Here is a 22611-nt window from a genome sequence, read left to right as displayed (position 1 = left end):
ACGCAAAAACTGGCTCTGTCAGGAAGGGGTTAACAGGGAGGTCGGTACTTCTTTACTTTCACGGCGCCAGCATGGCGCCGCGCGTACTTCCGGGTTACGCTCGCCACTAACTAAGTAAAATAAACTAAGTTAACGCCATGCCAACATGGATAGTTCATACCTCCACTATCCATGTTGGCATGGAGTTGATTTTAATTAGCGTGGCGAGCCCGCAGCGTGGGCGAGCGAAGCGAGCCCCGCAAGGGGACTTTGACGCGCGGTGCCATGCTGGCGCCGTGAAAGTACAGAAGTACCGGGAGGTCTTATAGAGTAGCTGCTGACAATAGCGCAAACGAAGGTCTTTCTCTCATATATATATATATATATATATATATATATATATATATATATATAAAGAAGAAAGAATAAAATATGCAGCGCTCTGTAATTATTGAAGAAATTTCTGACTAATGGATTGACTTTAGCAGATTTTTATATATAAAAATATGGCATAAAAAATAGCATATAACAATTTAATAAGCCTTTTGGCTACACAAAAATTACAACTTAATAAGCCTAATGGCTACACATAATACATTCTAAAAAGAAAAAGGTGCATGCAGGGGATAATGAATAGTGGCTCAGTCCTTACTGTCCGTTCCTATGTTGCCTGGTCTATTAATTGGACCACCTCTGTGGCTCAGAGTATAACAGTTAGGTATAGTTACCGTCCACTTTTAATGGGTAATGGGGGCACTGGATCCTGATGGAATGAGGAATTTCCCTTTTGTGTCCAGAAGTCCCTTATTTGTAAATCCAAATGTTTGGTAAGTACCAAGTGGTGACGATTGGTAAAAGCTGTTTTCTCTGGTCCTTTCCAGGCTGGTTCGGGCAGATTAGAATTGCTGTGATGTATTCACGGCTGAGAGTCCACTCCTGCTGGGAATTGTGGGTCCACCTAACGCGTTTCGCTTATAGAAGCTTTTTCAAAGGTAGCATGGGTAGTGAGAGACTGGCCTCTGGCCTGATATTTATACCTCTGTAGATGAGGTCAATTCATTGCACCTGAGTACTGCTTAGTCAATCCAAACATTCTGAACTTCACAAAACAATTATATACATATATGAGGAGGAGGCATATGTAAACTAGTGTGAATACAAATATAAATATGTAAAAAATTATTCTATTTTACTTCATTTTACACCAAATGCATAAAGAAAATTTTCCAGAAAGACTTCCTGTAACTTAATCATTGGTGGAGTCTTATCATGTGACTCCACCAAAAGGAGGCTTGGTCGAGTCTCAGCCATACAGAATGGAGAATGAAAGCGAGGCTTGGAACTCAAGCTGCCGGGATTCAGTCACGTGATCGGAATCTCCGTCCACCTGATTGGTTTATTAAAACCAATTACGTGCCTTGACCCTTACTGCATATTGCTATAGTAGTGCTTCCGGGTCATTGAGGCTCAACATGAGGCTTGGAACTCAGGTTTGCGGAGGTCCGGTCACGTGATAGTAATCACGCTGGTTTATCCCACTTACGTGGTTTATTCTCCAGCGCATGCAGTTATGTTCATGCTTCCGGGTTTGTTCACATGACTCGGGCACGCAGGATAATATTACTGCGTCCTCCCGGTCATGTGAGCCTATGTTGTACATAGTGATTGGCTTCCGGGTTTGCATGGTTGCTAAGAAACCAGTATACAAATACTCCCATTTCTAACGATCCAGTTTTCTACATAAATTGATAATAAGAGGGGAAAATAGAGATCCCCATAAGATATCCTGGAACATTATAAGCATATCTATTCACATAATCTTAGAACCAGATAGACTATTTGCAAAAAAAATTAATAATAAATGAAAAAATCGCGTTTCTTATCGGGTATAATAATTTCATCATAAGACCCCATATTTTGACCCCAAGACATTAGTACTGATATTGGATAAATATTATAAAATAATATAAAATAAAGCAAAATAAAATTTCCACGTATCAAAATCACTATACCAAAAAGATTAAATTTTGCTTCTACAGGATCTCGCTGGCAATAAACCTATATATACTGAAAATATAAGTGTCCCTAAATGGTCTCGGGATATAGCGATTCATATACAGTAATATTATTTTGGTATTACATACACAGATATTGAACCTAAATTCCAATGAGGCGAGAGGGGGGGGGGGGGGGGGGGATGAAAAGGGATGGTTTGGTGACTTCAAATTACATTATTAAATTCCAAGGCCTCATTTAGTCCATCCGGATACAATGAGCCCAACTGGTGTATCCAATAAACTTCCTGCCTACACAATCTTCTAAAGCGATCACCCCCCCTGGTGGTTGATGCTACACATGTTCTATCCCCAAAACCTTCAAACATTCTGGATTGCTTTGATGATTTTCAAAAAAGTGTTTAGAGACACTATGTGCCATGTTTTTATTAATTATGTTGCGTCTATGCTCTAAAAATCGTATTCGCAATTTTCTAGTGGTTCGGCCAACATAGAGTTTCCCACAGTCACAAGATAGAACATATATAACATATGTGGTGTTATAGTTTACAAAGGTGGCTAAGTCATGTGTTTTGCCTGAAGTGGGGATCAACAGATTTTTTATAGTTCTTATATGAGAACAAGTTAAACATCTTGTGCTTCCACATTTATAACAGCCTTTGGGTTTTGTGGTTAACCAAGTTGATCCAGTTGGTTTTTCATCGTTTGTCGTTTTTAGATGGCTGGGGGCAAGAAGTTGTTTTAAGGATGTACTCTTTTTAAAGACGAACTTAGGTTGTGAGGGGAGGCTTGCAGCTAGACAAGGATCTTGTTTCAAGATATTGAAATTTCTTTTGATTATCTTTTTAATTTCGGGACAATAGCTATTATATTTGGCAACATACGTTATTTCTTGGTCTTTATTTAAGGGTTCTTTTTTGTTGGTTTTTTCTTTTAAGAGATCTTTCCTGTCGATTTCAAGGACCTCCGTCATGGCCTTATCTAGAAGGCCCTGGGGGTATCCTCTGCTTTGGAATGCCCTGGTCATCTCTCTAGCTTGTTCCGTGAATTGTTCCACGGTTGAGCAATTCCTGCGTAAGCGGGTGTACTGGCCCTTAGGTATGTTCTTTTTCCAAGGGAGATGGTGTTGACTTTTAAAGTGGAGGTAGGCATTAGCTCCCACTTCTTTAGTGTGGTTTGCTGTGACTATCTGGTTGTTTATAATTTTTAGATCCAAATCCAAGAATGTAATATGTGAGGGGTGTGAGGTGTAAGTGAATTGTAAATTATAAGAATTTTTATTAAGTGAATCTGCAAATAATTGTGCTGAGTGAGAATCACCATCCCAAATAATAAATAAATCATCAATGTACCTGCCATAGAGGACCAGGCTCGCATCCCAGCCGCCCCCCCACACATGGAGTTCCTCAAAGTCCCCCATGTATAGGTTGGCATAGCTGGGCGCAAACCTGGTCCCCATGGCGGTACCCATCACCTGTAAATAAAATGTGTCTAGAAATAAAAAATAATTGTGTTGAAGGATAAATTTTATAGAATTATGAATGAATAATTGAGTCTCTGTCGTCAGGTCATTATCCATCTTCAGTTTTTTGGAGATGGTCTGTAAACCCAAATCGTGCGGAATATTTGAGTATAGACTTTGAACGTCTAAAGTCATGAACCGGTATGTATCTTTCCATTCTATATTTTGAATTAATTTAAGAAAGGTAGTAGTGTCTTTAATGTATGACCTGAGGGCAGAGACTCGTGGCTGTAAAAAAGTGTCAACAAAAAATGAAAGATTGGAAGTGAGTGAATTTATACCTGAAATAATCGGTCGCCCTGGGGGTGAGGTGAGGGATTTGTGAATTTTGGGTAAATGATAATAAATGGGTGTGACTGGATATTACATTCTTGGATTTGGATCTAAAAATTATAAACAACCAGATAGTCACAGCAAACCACACTAAAGAAGTGGGAGCTAATGCCTACCTCCACTTTAAAAGTCAACACCATCTCCCTTGGAAAAAGAACATACCTAAGGGCCAGTACACCCGCTTACGCAGGAATTGCTCAACCGTGGAACAATTCACGGAACAAGCTAGAGAGATGACCAGGGCATTCCAAAGCAGAGGATACCCCCAGGGCCTTCTAGATAAGGCCATGACGGAGGTCCTTGAAATCGACAGGAAAGATCTCTTAAAAGAAAAAACCAACAAAAAAGAACCCTTAAATAAAGACCAAGAAATAACGTATGTTGCCAAATATAATAGCTATTGTCCCGAAATTAAAAAGATAATCAAAAGAAATTTCAATATCTTGAAACAAGATCCTTGTCTAGCTGCAAGCCTCCCCTCACAACCTAAGTTCGTCTTTAAAAAGAGTACATCCTTAAAACAACTTCTTGCCCCCAGCCATCTAAAAACGACAAACGATGAAAAACCAACTGGATCAACTTGGTTAACCACAAAACCCAAAGGCTGTTATAAATGTGGAAGCACAAGATGTTTAACTTGTTCTCATATAAGAACTATAAAAAATCTGTTGATCCCCACTTCAGGCAAAACACATGACTTAGCCACCTTTGTAAACTGTAACACCACATATGTTATATATGTTCTATCTTGTGACTGTGGGAAACTCTATGTTGGCCGAACCACTAGAAAATTGCGAATACGATTTTTAGAGCATAGACGCAACATAATTAATAAAAACATGGCACATAGTGTCTCTAAACACTTTTTTGAAAATCATCAAAGCAATCCAGAATGTTTGAAGGTTTTGGGGATAGAACATGTAGCATCAACCACCAGGGGGGGTGATCGCTTTAGAAGATTGTGTAGGCAGGAAGTTTATTGGATACACCAGTTGGGCTCATTGTATCCGGATGGACTAAATGAGGCCTTGGAATTTAATAATGTAATTTGAAGTCACCAAACCATCCCTTTTCATCCCCCCCCCCCCCCCCCCCTCTCGCCTCATTGGAATTTAGGTTCAATATCTGTGTATGTAATACCAAAATAATATTACTGTATATGAATCGCTATATCCCGAGACCATTTAGGGACACTTATATTTTCAGTATATATAGGTTTATTGCCAGCGAGATCCTGTAGAAGCAAAATTTAATCTTTTTGGTATAGTGATTTTGATACGTGGAAATTTTATTTTGCTTTATTTTATATTATTTTATAATATTTATCCAATATCAGTACTAATGTCTTGGGGTCAAAATATGGGGTCTTATGATGAAATTATTATACCCGATAAGAAACGCGATTTTTTCATTTATTATTAATTTTTTTTGCAAATAGTCTATCTGGTTCTAAGATTATGTGAATAGATATGCTTATAATGTTCCAGGATATCTTATGGGGATCTCTATTTTCCCCTCTTATTATCAATTTATGTAGAAAACTGGATCGTTAGAAATGGGAGTATTTGTATACTGGTTTCTTAGCAACCATGCAAACCCGGAAGCCAATCACTATGTACAACATAGGCTCACATGACCGGGAGGACGCAGTAATATTATCCTGCGTGCCCGAGTCATGTGAACAAACCCGGAAGCATGAACATAACTGCATGCGCTGGAGAATAAACCACGTAAGTGGGATAAACCAGCGTGATTACTATCACGTGACCGGACCTCCGCAAACCTGAGTTCCAAGCCTCATGTTGAGCCTCAATGACCCGGAAGCACTACTATAGCAATATGCAGTAAGGGTCAAGGCACGTAATTGGTTTTAATAAACCAATCAGGTGGACGGAGATTCCGATCACGTGACTGAATCCCGGCAGCTTGAGTTCCAAGCCTCGCTTTCATTCTCCATTCTGTATGGCTGAGACTCGACCAAGCCTCCTTTTGGTGGAGTCACATGATAAGACTCCACCAATGATTAAGTTACAGGAAGTCTTTCTGGAAAATTTTCTTTATGCATTTGGTGTAAAATGAAGTAAAATAGAATAATTTTTTACATATTTATATTTGTATTCACACTAGTTTACATATGCCTCCTCCTCATATATGTATATAATTGTTTTGTGAAGTTCAGAATGTTTGGATTGACTAAGCAGTACTCAGGTGCAATGAATTGACCTCATCTACAGAGGTATAAATATCAGGCCAGAGGCCAGTCTCTCACTACCCATGCTACCTTTGAAAAAGCTTCTATAAGCGAAACGCGTTAGGTGGACCCACAATTCCCAGCAGGAGTGGACTCTCAGCCGTGAATACATCACAGCAATTCTAATCTGCCCGAACCAGCCTGGAAAGGACCAGAGAAAACAGCTTTTACCAATCGTCACCACTTGGTACTTACCAAACATTTGGATTTACAAATAAGGGACTTCTGGACACAAAAGGGAAATTCCTCATTCCATCAGGATCCAGTGCCCCCATTACCCATTAAAAGTGGACGGTAACTATACCTAACTGTTATACTCTGAGCCACAGAGGTGGTCCAATTAATAGACCAGGCAACATAGGAACGGACAGTAAGGACTGAGCCACTATTCATTATCCCCTGCATGCACCTTTTTCTTTTTAGAATGTATTATGTGTAGCCATCAGGCTTATTAAGTTGTAATTTTTGTGTAGCCAAAAGGCTTATTAAATTGTTATATGCTATTTTTTATGCCATATTTTTATATATAAAAATCTGCTAAAGTCAATCCATTAGTCAGAAATTTCTTCAATAATTACAGAGCGCTGCATATTTTATTCTTTCTTCTTTATGTATTTTTTTCAGGCTTGACACACCTGATACCATTGCAGCTGCTACTGACTAGGGCAGCCCAGTTCTCGCGCCCCAAAGGGTTTCCGCCCCCACCTTCACAAGTGGGAGAGGATACCCCCAATTTGCTTATATCGTCCAGAGACTATTAGTCACATTGGGGCTGCGAATATGAGCTGCTTTACTCAGTTTAGTGATAGGATGAGGAGGAGGCAAAATTACTTATCCCAATGGGATGCTCCAACCAGTGTTAATTCCGAAAAACCTGATTTGGAACTAAAGGAGGAATTTTCCAAATTAGAGAATATGCTTAAATCGGAAATGAGACACTGGTTGGATAGCACAAATCTACAGAAATATCTAGATCGGAAAATCATCCCAAGGGGATTAAGAATGTTTAAACAATCTGTGTTTGATCACGATGAGCTTTTCCAAATGGAGTGGGAGGGTATACTAGACCGATGTTCAGTGAATCTTATGGAATTAGTAATAAGGTATAGAAAGGAAAAAGCAGAAAATTTGGTGAAGGAAATAGAAATTTTAAAAACATCACTAGCCCCCAAAAAAGAAATGAAGGAATTCCAAGAGAGGGACAAAATCCTCTCAGAGAAGTTAGATAAATATGAACAAACACTCCTAGATTCTAAATGCAGGAAATTTAAAAGGGACTTAGACGATTATAAAAATGATCAAGTAAGATCGTATAGATCCCAAAACAATACCAAAAACAATAACTATGATTCCAGACCCCGACCTTATGAAAAAAAGAACTATGACACCCCTTATCATTCAAGAAGGAGAGAAGAATATAGGCCTAGATTTGAAGAAAGAGCCCACCCTGAGCAAGCCAAACCCTACAGAGGGTTCAATAGAGACAGGGAAGAAAGACGCCCTGTATACCAATCCTTCCATGATACATCACCAAAAAGACGATCCCCTAAAAGGACCTACCAGCCAGAAATAAGAGATAGAAACGAACAATTAGGGGCAAGACCCAAAGATAGGGATACCAATCAAGACATAAGACATCATGATATAGACCACAGCGACATCCATTTTTTAGGTCAGCGCCAGCCACCCCCATCCCGGCTAAACCGAGAAAGATTTCAAGGAACACCAAAAAGACGCAGACAAAGTATAGAGGAAGAAGAGGAGGTAGGAGGGAGGCGCTAAAGAGAAAGAAAAAGGAAGATAAAAAATACAATAAAACAACCATCTTCAATCTGTCCTCGAAACAACTCACGGATACAGAGATATCTCTATTAAGTAGAGGCCTTTAATTTGCCCCGACCTCGACCCCTAACCTATTTGACTTATTTATAGAACTTAATAGATATGTACGGACACTTTGTAGAAAACGCTATTTTGCGAAAAACAGTTTAGATCAAGAAGGTATTCAGGCATCTCCCATCATTCTAGACAATACGGATCAACTGGCAATAGATATGCTAATGGAATTACAAAATGAGAATGGAAACCACTCTCCAAACAGATCCCCAAATGAGACAAAAAAGATTTTTGATATCAAAAGAAATAAATTCAAAAATAAATCGGAATTTTTTCCAATCAAATACAAGGGGCCCAACATTAATTCCTTCTATAAGACAACCCTATATGATTTTAGAAAGATGTGTGATGAGATTCAGACTAACAGTAAAAATAAAATAAAATCTAATCTAAATAAACAAGAAAAGAAAGCCTTAAAAACATTAATGTCAGATACTAGTCTAATCATAAAGGAGGCGGACAAAGGAGGGGGCTTAGTCCTACAAAATCGCTGTGACTATATTAATGAAGCAAAAAGACAGTTGGATAATGAAATCTTTTATACAAGGCTCAAAGAAGATCCTACTTCGGCCTATGTACTTGAACTGGCCAATCTTTTGGACAGTGCACAAATAGATGGAACCATCTCCAAGGATGAATATCACTTTTTATTTGCCCAACATCCAGTCACACCCATTTATTATCATTTACCCAAAATTCACAAATCCCTCACCTCACCCCCAGGGCGACCGATTATTTCAGGTATAAATTCACTCACTTCCAATCTTTCATTTTTTGTTGACACTTTTTTACAGCCACGAGTCTCTGCCCTCAGGTCATACATTAAAGACACTACTACCTTTCTTAAATTAATTCAAAATATAGAATGGAAAGATACATACCGGTTCATGACTTTAGACGTTCAAAGTCTATACTCAAATATTCCGCACGATTTGGGTTTACAGACCATCTCCAAAAAACTGAAGATGGATAATGACCTGACGACAGAGACTCAATTATTCATTCATAATTCTATAAAATTTATCCTTCAACACAATTATTTTTTATTTCTAGACACATTTTATATACAGGTGATGGGTACCGCCATGGGGACCAGGTTTGCGCCCAGCTATGCCAACCTATACATGGGGGACTTTGAGGAACTCCATGTGTGGGGGGGCGGCTGGGATGCGAGCCTGGTCCTCTATGGCAGGTACATTGATGATTTATTTATTATTTGGGATGGTGATTCTCACTCAGCACAATTATTTGCAGATTCACTTAATAAAAATTCTTATAATTTACAATTCACTTACACCTCACACCCCTCACATATTACATTCTTGGATTTGGATCTAAAAATTATAAACAACCAGATAGTCACAGCAAACCACACTAAAGAAGTGGGAGCTAATGCCTACCTCCACTTTAAAAGTCAACACCATCTCCCTTGGAAAAAGAACATACCTAAGGGCCAGTACACCCGCTTACGCAGGAATTGCTCAACCGTGGAACAATTCACGGAACAAGCTAGAGAGATGACCAGGGCATTCCAAAGCAGAGGATACCCCCAGGGCCTTCTAGATAAGGCCATGACGGAGGTCCTTGAAATCGACAGGAAAGATCTCTTAAAAGAAAAAACCAACAAAAAAGAACCCTTAAATAAAGACCAAGAAATAACGTATGTTGCCAAATATAATAGCTATTGTCCCGAAATTAAAAAGATAATCAAAAGAAATTTCAATATCTTGAAACAAGATCCTTGTCTAGCTGCAAGCCTCCCCTCACAACCTAAGTTCGTCTTTAAAAAGAGTACATCCTTAAAACAACTTCTTGCCCCCAGCCATCTAAAAACGACAAACGATGAAAAACCAACTGGATCAACTTGGTTAACCACAAAACCCAAAGGCTGTTATAAATGTGGAAGCACAAGATGTTTAACTTGTTCTCATATAAGAACTATAAAAAATCTGTTGATCCCCACTTCAGGCAAAACACATGACTTAGCCACCTTTGTAAACTGTAACACCACATATGTTATATATGTTCTATCTTGTGACTGTGGGAAACTCTATGTTGGCCGAACCACTAGAAAATTGCGAATACGATTTTTAGAGCATAGACGCAACATAATTAATAAAAACATGGCACATAGTGTCTCTAAACACTTTTTTGAAAATCATCAAAGCAATCCAGAATGTTTGAAGGTTTTGGGGATAGAACATGTAGCATCAACCACCAGGGGGGGTGATCGCTTTAGAAGATTGTGTAGGCAGGAAGTTTATTGGATACACCAGTTGGGCTCATTGTATCCGGATGGACTAAATGAGGCCTTGGAATTTAATAATGTAATTTGAAGTCACCAAACCATCCCTTTTCATCCCCCCCCCCCCCCCCCTCTCGCCTCATTGGAATTTAGGTTCAATATCTGTGTATGTAATACCAAAATAATATTACTGTATATGAATCGCTATATCCCGAGACCATTTAGGGACACTTATATTTTCAGTATATATAGGTTTATTGCCAGCGAGATCCTGTAGAAGCAAAATTTAATCTTTTTGGTATAGTGATTTTGATACGTGGAAATTTTATTTTGCTTTATTTTATATTATTTTATAATATTTATCCAATATCAGTACTAATGTCTTGGGGTCAAAATATGGGGTCTTATGATGAAATTATTATACCCGATAAGAAACGCGATTTTTTCATTTATTATTAATTTTTTTTGCAAATAGTCTATCTGGTTCTAAGATTATGTGAATAGATATGCTTATAATGTTCCAGGATATCTTATGGGGATCTCTATTTTCCCCTCTTATTATCAATTTATGTAGAAAACTGGATCGTTAGAAATGGGAGTATTTGTATACTGGTTTCTTAGCAACCATGCAAACCCGGAAGCCAATCACTATGTACAACATAGGCTCACATGACCGGGAGGACGCAGTAATATTATCCTGCGTGCCCGAGTCATGTGAACAAACCCGGAAGCATGAACATAACTGCATGCGCTGGAGAATAAACCACGTAAGTGGGATAAACCAGCGTGATTACTATCACGTGACCGGACCTCCGCAAACCTGAGTTCCAAGCCTCATGTTGAGCCTCAATGACCCGGAAGCACTACTATAGCAATATGCAGTAAGGGTCAAGGCACGTAATTGGTTTTAATAAACCAATCAGGTGGACGGAGATTCCGATCACGTGACTGAATCCCGGCAGCTTGAGTTCCAAGCCTCGCTTTCATTCTCCATTCTGTATGGCTGAGACTCGACCAAGCCTCCTTTTGGTGGAGTCACATGATAAGACTCCACCAATGATTAAGTTACAGGAAGTCTTTCTGGAAAATTTTCTTTATGCATTTGGTGTAAAATGAAGTAAAATAGAATAATTTTTTACATATTTATATTTGTATTCACACTAGTTTACATATGCCTCCTCCTCATATATGTATATAATTGTTTTGTGAAGTTCAGAATGTTTGGATTGACTAAGCAGTACTCAGGTGCAATGAATTGACCTCATCTACAGAGGTATAAATATCAGGCCAGAGGCCAGTCTCTCACTACCCATGCTACCTTTGAAAAAGCTTCTATAAGCGAAACGCGTTAGGTGGACCCACAATTCCCAGCAGGAGTGGACTCTTAGCCGTGAATACATCACAGCAATTCTAATCTGCCCGAACCAGCCTGGAAAGGACCAGAGAAAACAGCTTTTACCAATCGTCACCACTTGGTACTTACCAAACATTTGGATTTACAAATAAGGGACTTCTGGACACAAAAGGGAAATTCCTCATTCCATCAGGATCCAGTGCCCCCATTACCCATTAAAAGTGGACGGTAACTATACCTAACTGTTATACTCTGAGCCACAGAGGTGGTCCAATTAATAGACCAGGCAACATAGGAACGGACAGTAAGGACTGAGCCACTATTCATTATCCCCTGCATGCACCTTTTTCTTTTTAGAATGTATTATGTGTAGCCATCAGGCTTATTAAGTTGTAATTTTTGTGTAGCCAAAAGGCTTATTAAATTGTTATATGCTATTTTTTATGCCATATTTTTATATATAAAAATCTGCTAAAGTCAATCCATTAGTCAGAAATTTCTTCAATAATTACAGAGCGCTGCATATTTTATTCTTTCTTCTTTATGTATTTTTTTCAGGCTTGACACACCTGATACCATTGCAGCTGCTACTGACTAGGGCAGCCCAGTTCTCGCGCCCCAAAGGGTTTCCGCCCCCACCTTCACAAGTGGGAGAGGATACCCCCAATTTGCTTATATCGTCCAGAGACTATTAGTCACATTGGGGCTGCGAATATGAGCTGCTTTACTCAGTTTAGTGATAGGATGAGGAGGAGGCAAAATTACTTATCCCAATGGGATGCTCCAACCAGTGTTAATTCCGAAAAACCTGATTTGGAACTAAAGGAGGAATTTTCCAAATTAGAGAATATGCTTAAATCGGAAATGAGACACTGGTTGGATAGCACAAATCTACAGAAATATCTAGATCGGAAAATCATCCCAAGGGGATTAAGAATGTTTAAACAATCTGTGTTTGATCACGATGAGCTTTTCCAAATGGAGTGGGAGGGTATACTAGACCGATGTTCAGTGAATCTTATGGAATTAGTAATAAGGTATAGAAAGGAAAAAGCAGAAAATTTGGTGAAGGAAATAGAAATTTTAAAAACATCACTAGCCCCCAAAAAAGAAATGAAGGAATTCCAAGAGAGGGACAAAATCCTCTCAGAGAAGTTAGATAAATATGAACAAACACTCCTAGATTCTAAATGCAGGAAATTTAAAAGGGACTTAGACGATTATAAAAATGATCAAGTAAGATCGTATAGATCCCAAAACAATACCAAAAACAATAACTATGATTCCAGACCCCGACCTTATGAAAAAAAGAACTATGACACCCCTTATCATTCAAGAAGGAGAGAAGAATATAGGCCTAGATTTGAAGAAAGAGCCCACCCTGAGCAAGCCAAACCCTACAGAGGGTTCAATAGAGACAGGGAAGAAAGACGCCCTGTATACCAATCCTTCCATGATACATCACCAAAAAGACGATCCCCTAAAAGGACCTACCAGCCAGAAATAAGAGATAGAAACGAACAATTAGGGGCAAGACCCAAAGATAGGGATACCAATCAAGACATAAGACATCATGATATAGACCACAGCGACATCCATTTTTTAGGTCAGCGCCAGCCACCCCCATCCCGGCTAAACCGAGAAAGATTTCAAGGAACACCAAAAAGACGCAGACAAAGTATAGAGGAAGAAGAGGAGGTAGGAGGGAGGCGCTAAAGAGAAAGAAAAAGGAAGATAAAAAATACAATAAAACAACCATCTTCAATCTGTCCTCGAAACAACTCACGGATACAGAGATATCTCTATTAAGTAGAGGCCTTAAATTTGCCCCGACCTCGACCCCTAACCTATTTGACTTATTTATAGAACTTAATAGATATGTACGGACACTTTGTAGAAAACGCTATTTTGCGAAAAACAGTTTAGATCAAGAAGGTATTCAGGCATCTCCCATCATTCTAGACAATACGGATCAACTGGCAATAGATATGCTAATGGAATTACAAAATGAGAATGGAAACCACTCTCCAAACAGATCCCCAAATGAGACAAAAAAGATTTTTGATATCAAAAGAAATAAATTCAAAAATAAATCGGAATTTTTTCCAATCAAATACAAGGGGCCCAACATTAATTCCTTCTATAAGACAACCCTATATGATTTTAGAAAGATGTGTGATGAGATTCAGACTAACAGTAAAAATAAAATAAAATCTAATCTAAATAAACAAGAAAAGAAAGCCTTAAAAACATTAATGTCAGATACTAGTCTAATCATAAAGGAGGCGGACAAAGGAGGGGGCTTAGTCCTACAAAATCGCTGTGACTATATTAATGAAGCAAAAAGACAGTTGGATAATGAAATCTTTTATACAAGGCTCAAAGAAGATCCTACTTCGGCCTATGTACTTGAACTGGCCAATCTTTTGGACAGTGCACAAATAGATGGAACCATCTCCAAGGATGAATATCACTTTTTATTTGCCCAACATCCAGTCACACCCATTTATTATCATTTACCCAAAATTCACAAATCCCTCACCTCACCCCCAGGGCGACCGATTATTTCAGGTATAAATTCACTCACTTCCAATCTTTCATTTTTTGTTGACACTTTTTTACAGCCACGAGTCTCTGCCCTCAGGTCATACATTAAAGACACTACTACCTTTCTTAAATTAATTCAAAATATAGAATGGAAAGATACATACCGGTTCATGACTTTAGACGTTCAAAGTCTATACTCAAATATTCCGCACGATTTGGGTTTACAGACCATCTCCAAAAAACTGAAGATGGATAATGACCTGACGACAGAGACTCAATTATTCATTCATAATTCTATAAAATTTATCCTTCAACACAATTATTTTTTATTTCTAGACACATTTTATATACAGGTGATGGGTACCGCCATGGGGACCAGGTTTGCGCCCAGCTATGCCAACCTATACATGGGGGACTTTGAGGAACTCCATGTGTGGGGGGGCGGCTGGGATGCGAGCCTGGTCCTCTATGGCAGGTACATTGATGATTTATTTATTATTTGGGATGGTGATTCTCACTCAGCACAATTATTTGCAGATTCACTTAATAAAAATTCTTATAATTTACAATTCACTTACACCTCACACCCCTCACATATTACATTCTTGGATTTGGATCTAAAAATTATAAACAACCAGATAGTCACAGCAAACCACACTAAAGAAGTGGGAGCTAATGCCTACCTCCACTTTAAAAGTCAACACCATCTCCCTTGGAAAAAGAACATACCTAAGGGCCAGTACACCCGCTTACGCAGGAATTGCTCAACCGTGGAACAATTCACGGAACAAGCTAGAGAGATGACCAGGGCATTCCAAAGCAGAGGATACCCCCAGGGCCTTCTAGATAAGGCCATGACGGAGGTCCTTGAAATCGACAGGAAAGATCTCTTAAAAGAAAAAACCAACAAAAAAGAACCCTTAAATAAAGACCAAGAAATAACGTATGTTGCCAAATATAATAGCTATTGTCCCGAAATTAAAAAGATAATCAAAAGAAATTTCAATATCTTGAAACAAGATCCTTGTCTAGCTGCAAGCCTCCCCTCACAACCTAAGTTCGTCTTTAAAAAGAGTACATCCTTAAAACAACTTCTTGCCCCCAGCCATCTAAAAACGACAAACGATGAAAAACCAACTGGATCAACTTGGTTAACCACAAAACCCAAAGGCTGTTATAAATGTGGAAGCACAAGATGTTTAACTTGTTCTCATATAAGAACTATAAAAAATCTGTTGATCCCCACTTCAGGCAAAACACATGACTTAGCCACCTTTGTAAACTGTAACACCACATATGTTATATATGTTCTATCTTGTGACTGTGGGAAACTCTATGTTGGCCGAACCACTAGAAAATTGCGAATACGATTTTTAGAGCATAGACGCAACATAATTAATAAAAACATGGCACATAGTGTCTCTAAACACTTTTTTGAAAATCATCAAAGCAATCCAGAATGTTTGAAGGTTTTGGGGATAGAACATGTAGCATCAACCACCAGGGGGGGTGATCGCTTTAGAAGATTGTGTAGGCAGGAAGTTTATTGGATACACCAGTTGGGCTCATTGTATCCGGATGGACTAAATGAGGCCTTGGAATTTAATAATGTAATTTGAAGTCACCAAACCATCCCTTTTCATCCCCCCCCCCCCCCCCCCTCTCGCCTCATTGGAATTTAGGTTCAATATCTGTGTATGTAATACCAAAATAATATTACTGTATATGAATCGCTATATCCCGAGACCATTTAGGGACACTTATATTTTCAGTATATATAGGTTTATTGCCAGCGAGATCCTGTAGAAGCAAAATTTAATCTTTTTGGTATAGTGATTTTGATACGTGGAAATTTTATTTTGCTTTATTTTATATTATTTTATAATATTTATCCAATATCAGTACTAATGTCTTGGGGTCAAAATATGGGGTCTTATGATGAAATTATTATACCCGATAAGAAACGCGATTTTTTCATTTATTATTAATTTTTTTTGCAAATAGTCTATCTGGTTCTAAGATTATGTGAATAGATATGCTTATAATGTTCCAGGATATCTTATGGGGATCTCTATTTTCCCCTCTTATTATCAATTTATGTAGAAAACTGGATCGTTAGAAATGGGAGTATTTGTATACTGGTTTCTTAGCAACCATGCAAACCCGGAAGCCAATCACTATGTACAACATAGGCTCACATGACCGGGAGGACGCAGTAATATTATCCTGCGTGCCCGAGTCATGTGAACAAACCCGGAAGCATGAACATAACTGCATGCGCTGGAGAATAAACCACGTAAGTGGGATAAACCAGCGTGATTACTATCACGTGACCGGACCTCCGCAAACCTGAGTTCCAAGCCTCATGTTGAGCCTCAATGACCCGGAAGCACTACTATAGCAATATGCAGTAAGGGTCAAGGCACGTAATTGGTTTTAATAAACCAATCAGGTGGACGGAGATTCCGATCACGTGACTGAATCCCGGCAGCTTGAGTTCCAAGCCTCGCTTTCATTCTCCATTCTGTATGGCTGAGACTCGACCAAGCCTCCTTTTGGTGGAGTCACATGATAAGACTCCACCAATGATTAAGTTACAGGAAGTCTTTCTGGAAAATTTTCTTTATGCATTTGGTGTAAAATGAAGTAAAATAGAATAATTTTTTACATATTTATATTTGTATTCACACTAGTTTACATATGCCTCCTCCTCATATATGTATATAATTGTTTTGTGAAGTTCAGAATGTTTGGATTGACTAAGCAGTACTCAGGTGCAATGAATTGACCTCATCTACAGAGGTATAAATATCAGGCCAGAGGCCAGTCTCTCACTACCCATGCTACCTTTGAAAAAGCTTCTATAAGCGAAACGCGTTAGGTGGACCCACAATTCCCAGCAGGAGTGGACTCTCAGCCGTGAATACATCACAGCAATTCTAATCTGCCCGAACCAGCCTGGAAAGGACCAGAGAAAACAGCTTTTACCAATCGTCACCACTTGGTACTTACCAAACATTTGGATTTACAAATAAGGGACTTCTGGACACAAAAGGGAAATTCCTCATTCCATCAGGATCCAGTGCCCCCATTACCCATTAAAAGTGGACGGTAACTATACCTAACTGTTATACTCTGAGCCACAGAGGTGGTCCAATTAATAGACCAGGCAACATAGGAACGGACAGTAAGGACTGAGCCACTATTCATTATCCCCTGCATGCACCTTTTTCTTTTTAGAATGTATTATGTGTAGCCATCAGGCTTATTAAGTTGTAATTTTTGTGTAGCCAAAAGGCTTATTAAATTGTTATATGCTATTTTTTATGCCATATTTTTATATATAAAAATCTGCTAAAGTCAATCCATTAGTCAGAAATTTCTTCAATAATTACAGAGCGCTGCATATTTTATTCTTTCTTCTTTATGTATTTTTTTCAGGCTTGACACACCTGATACCATTGCAGCTGCTACTGACTAGGGCAGCCCAGTTCTCGCGCCCCAAAGGGTTTCCGCCCCCACCTTCACAAGTGGGAGAGGATACCCCCAATTTGCTTATATCGTCCAGAGACTATTAGTCACATTGGGGCTGCGAATATGAGCTGCTTTACTCAGTTTAGTGATAGGATGAGGAGGAGGCAAAATTACTTATCCCAATGGGATGCTCCAACCAGTGTTAATTCCGAAAAACCTGATTTGGAACTAAAGGAGGAATTTTCCAAATTAGAGAATATGCTTAAATCGGAAATGAGACACTGGTTGGATAGCACAAATCTACAGAAATATCTAGATCGGAAAATCATCCCAAGGGGATTAAGAATGTTTAAACAATCTGTGTTTGATCACGATGAGCTTTTCCAAATGGAGTGGGAGGGTATACTAGACCGATGTTCAGTGAATCTTATGGAATTAGTAATAAGGTATAGAAAGGAAAAAGCAGAAAATTTGGTGAAGGAAATAGAAATTTTAAAAACATCACTAGCCCCCAAAAAAGAAATGAAGGAATTCCAAGAGAGGGACAAAATCCTCTCAGAGAAGTTAGATAAATATGAACAAACACTCCTAGATTCTAAATGCAGGAAATTTAAAAGGGACTTAGACGATTATAAAAATGATCAAGTAAGATCGCATAGATCCCAAAACAATACCAAAAACAATAACTATGATTCCAGACCCCGACCTTATGAAAAAAAGAACTATGACACCCCTTATCATTCAAGAAGGAGAGAAGAATATAGGCCTAGATTTGAAGAAAGAGCCCACCCTGAGCAAGCCAAACCCTACAGAGGGTTCAATAGAGACAGGGAAGAAAGACGCCCTGTATACCAATCCTTCCATGATACATCACCAAAAAGACGATCCCCTAAAAGGACCTACCAGCCAGAAATAAGAGATAGAAACGAACAATTAGGGGCAAGACCCAAAGATAGGGATACCAATCAAGACATAAGACATCATGATATAGACCACAGCGACATCCATTTTTTAGGTCAGCGCCAGCCACCCCCATCCCGGCTAAACCGAGAAAGATTTCAAGGAACACCAAAAAGACGCAGACAAAGTATAGAGGAAGAAGAGGAGGTAGGAGGGAGGCGCTAAAGAGAAAGAAAAAGGAAGATAAAAAATACAATAAAACAACCATCTTCAATCTGTCCTCGAAACAACTCACGGATACAGAGATATCTCTATTAAGTAGAGGCCTTAAATTTGCCCCGACCTCGACCCCTAACCTATTTGACTTATTTATAGAACTTAATAGATATGTACGGACACTTTGTAGAAAACGCTATTTTGCGAAAAACAGTTTAGATCAAGAAGGTATTCAGGCATCTCCCATCATTCTAGACAATACGGATCAACTGGCAATAGATATGCTAATGGAATTACAAAATGAGAATGGAAACCACTCTCCAAACAGATCCCCAAATGAGACAAAAAAGATTTTTGATATCAAAAGAAATAAATTCAAAAATAAATCGGAATTTTTTCCAATCAAATACAAGGGGCCCAACATTAATTCCTTCTATAAGACAACCCTATATGATTTTAGAAAGATGTGTGATGAGATTCAGACTAACAGTAAAAATAAAATAAAATCTAATCTAAATAAACAAGAAAAGAAAGCCTTAAAAACATTAATGTCAGATACTAGTCTAATCATAAAGGAGGCGGACAAAGGAGGGGGCTTAGTCCTACAAAATCGCTGTGACTATATTAATGAAGCAAAAAGACAGTTGGATAATGAAATCTTTTATACAAGGCTCAAAGAAGATCCTACTTCGGCCTATGTACTTGAACTGGCCAATCTTTTGGACAGTGCACAAATAGATGGAACCATCTCCAAGGATGAATATCACTTTTTATTTGCCCAACATCCAGTCACACCCATTTATTATCATTTACCCAAAATTCACAAATCCCTCACCTCACCCCCAGGGCGACCGATTATTTCAGGTATAAATTCACTCACTTCCAATCTTTCATTTTTTGTTGACACTTTTTTACAGCCACGAGTCTCTGCCCTCAGGTCATACATTAAAGACACTACTACCTTTCTTAAATTAATTCAAAATATAGAATGGAAAGATACATACCGGTTCATGACTTTAGACGTTCAAAGTCTATACTCAAATATTCCGCACGATTTGGGTTTACAGACCATCTCCAAAAAACTGAAGATGGATAATGACCTGACGACAGAGACTCAATTATTCATTCATAATTCTATAAAATTTATCCTTCAACACAATTATTTTTTATTTCTAGACACATTTTATATACAGGTGATGGGTACCGCCATGGGGACCAGGTTTGCGCCCAGCTATGCCAACCTATACATGGGGGACTTTGAGGAACTCCATGTGTGGGGGGGCGGCTGGGATGCGAGCCTGGTCCTCTATGGCAGGTACATTGATGATTTATTTATTATTTGGGATGGTGATTCTCACTCAGCACAATTATTTGCAGATTCACTTAATAAAAATTCTTATAATTTACAATTCACTTACACCTCACACCCCTCACATATTACATTCTTGGATTTGGATCTAAAAATTATAAACAACCAGATAGTCACAGCAAACCACACTAAAGAAGTGGGAGCTAATGCCTACCTCCACTTTAAAAGTCAACACCATCTCCCTTGGAAAAAGAACATACCTAAGGGCCAGTACACCCGCTTACGCAGGAATTGCTCAACCGTGGAACAATTCACGGAACAAGCTAGAGAGATGACCAGGGCATTCCAAAGCAGAGGATACCCCCAGGGCCTTCTAGATAAGGCCATGACGGAGGTCCTTGAAATCGACAGGAAAGATCTCTTAAAAGAAAAAACCAACAAAAAAGAACCCTTAAATAAAGACCAAGAAATAACGTATGTTGCCAAATATAATAGCTATTGTCCCGAAATTAAAAAGATAATCAAAAGAAATTTCAATATCTTGAAACAAGATCCTTGTCTAGCTGCAAGCCTCCCCTCACAACCTAAGTTCGTCTTTAAAAAGAGTACATCCTTAAAACAACTTCTTGCCCCCAGCCATCTAAAAACGACAAACGATGAAAAACCAACTGGATCAACTTGGTTAACCACAAAACCCAAAGGCTGTTATAAATGTGGAAGCACAAGATGTTTAACTTGTTCTCATATAAGAACTATAAAAAATCTGTTGATCCCCACTTCAGGCAAAACACATGACTTAGCCACCTTTGTAAACTGTAACACCACATATGTTATATATGTTCTATCTTGTGACTGTGGGAAACTCTATGTTGGCCGAACCACTAGAAAATTGCGAATACAATTTTTAGAGCATAGACGCAACATAATTAATAAAAACATGGCACATAGTGTCTCTAAACACTTTTTTGAAAATCATCAAAGCAATCCAGAATGTTTGAAGGTTTTGGGGATAGAACATGTAGCATCAACCACCAGGGGGGGTGATCGCTTTAGAAGATTGTGTAGGCAGGAAGTTTATTGGATACACCAGTTGGGCTCATTGTATCCGGATGGACTAAATGAGGCCTTGGAATTTAATAATGTAATTTGAAGTCACCAAACCATCCCTTTTCATCCCCCCCCCCCCCCCCTCTCGCCTCTTTGGAATTTAGGTTCAATATCTGTGTATGTAATACCAAAATAATATTACTGTATATGAATCGCTATATCCCGAGACCATTTAGGGACACTTATATTTTCAGTATATATAGGTTTATTGCCAGCGAGATCCTGTAGAAGCAAAATTTAATCTTTTTGGTATAGTGATTTTGATACGTGGAAATTTTATTTTGCTTTATTTTATATTATTTTATAATATTTATCCAATATCAGTACTAATGTCTTGGGGTCAAAATATGGGGTCTTATGATGAAATTATTATACCCGATAAGAAACGCGATTTTTTCATTTATTATTAATTTTTTTTGCAAATAGTCTATCTGGTTCTAAGATTATGTGAATAGATATGCTTATAATGTTCCAGGATATCTTATGGGGATCTCTATTTTCCCCTCTTATTATCAATTTATGTAGAAAACTGGATCGTTAGAAATGGGAGTATTTGTATACTGGTTTCTTAGCAACCATGCAAACCCGGAAGCCAATCACTATGTACAACATAGGCTCACATGACCGGGAGGACGCAGTAATATTATCCTGCGTGCCCGAGTCATGTGAACAAACCCGGAAGCATGAACATAACTGCATGCGCTGGAGAATAAACCACGTAAGTGGGATAAACCAGCGTGATTACTATCACGTGACCGGACCTCCGCAAACCTGAGTTCCAAGCCTCATGTTGAGCCTCAATGACCCGGAAGCACTACTATAGCAATATGCAGTAAGGGTCAAGGCACGTAATTGGTTTTAATAAACCAATCAGGTGGACGGAGATTCCGATCACGTGACTGAATCCCGGCAGCTTGAGTTCCAAGCCTCGCTTTCATTCTCCATTCTGTATGGCTGAGACTCGACCAAGCCTCCTTTTGGTGGAGTCACATGATAAGACTCCACCAATGATTAAGTTACAGGAAGTCTTTCTGGAAAATTTTCTTTATGCATTTGGTGTAAAATGAAGTAAAATAGAATAATTTTTTACATATTTATATTTGTATTCACACTAGTTTACATATGCCTCCTCCTCATATATGTATATAATTGTTTTGTGAAGTTCAGAATGTTTGGATTGACTAAGCAGTACTCAGGTGCAATGAATTGACCTCATCTACAGAGGTATAAATATCAGGCCAGAGGCCAGTCTCTCACTACCCATGCTACCTTTGAAAAAGCTTCTATAAGCGAAACGCGTTAGATGGACCCACAATTCCCAGCAGGAGTGGACTCTCAGCCGTGAATACATCACAGCAATTCTAATCTGCCCGAACCAGCCTGGAAAGGACCAGAGAAAACAGCTTTTACCAATCGTCACCACTTGGTACTTACCAAACATTTGGATTTACAAATAAGGGACT

At 38.7% G+C, this 22611-nt stretch overlaps 1 protein-coding gene across 1 annotated transcript in view; it reads right to left on the bottom strand.

Moving 5' to 3' along the window:
- The window catches only part of CNTNAP2 (contactin associated protein 2), a 1678538-nt gene that overhangs the window by 258776 nt on the left and 1397151 nt on the right, over positions 1 to 22611 (bottom strand). The gene's annotated exons all lie outside the window — the stretch shown is intronic.

This window comes from Crinia signifera, chromosome 5 (genome assembly GCF_055691185.1).
Source record: "Crinia signifera chromosome 5, ASM5569118v1, whole genome shotgun sequence".
NCBI lineage: Eukaryota > Metazoa > Chordata > Amphibia > Anura > Myobatrachidae > Crinia > Crinia signifera.
This window is presented reverse-complemented; position numbering and strand designations above follow the sequence as displayed.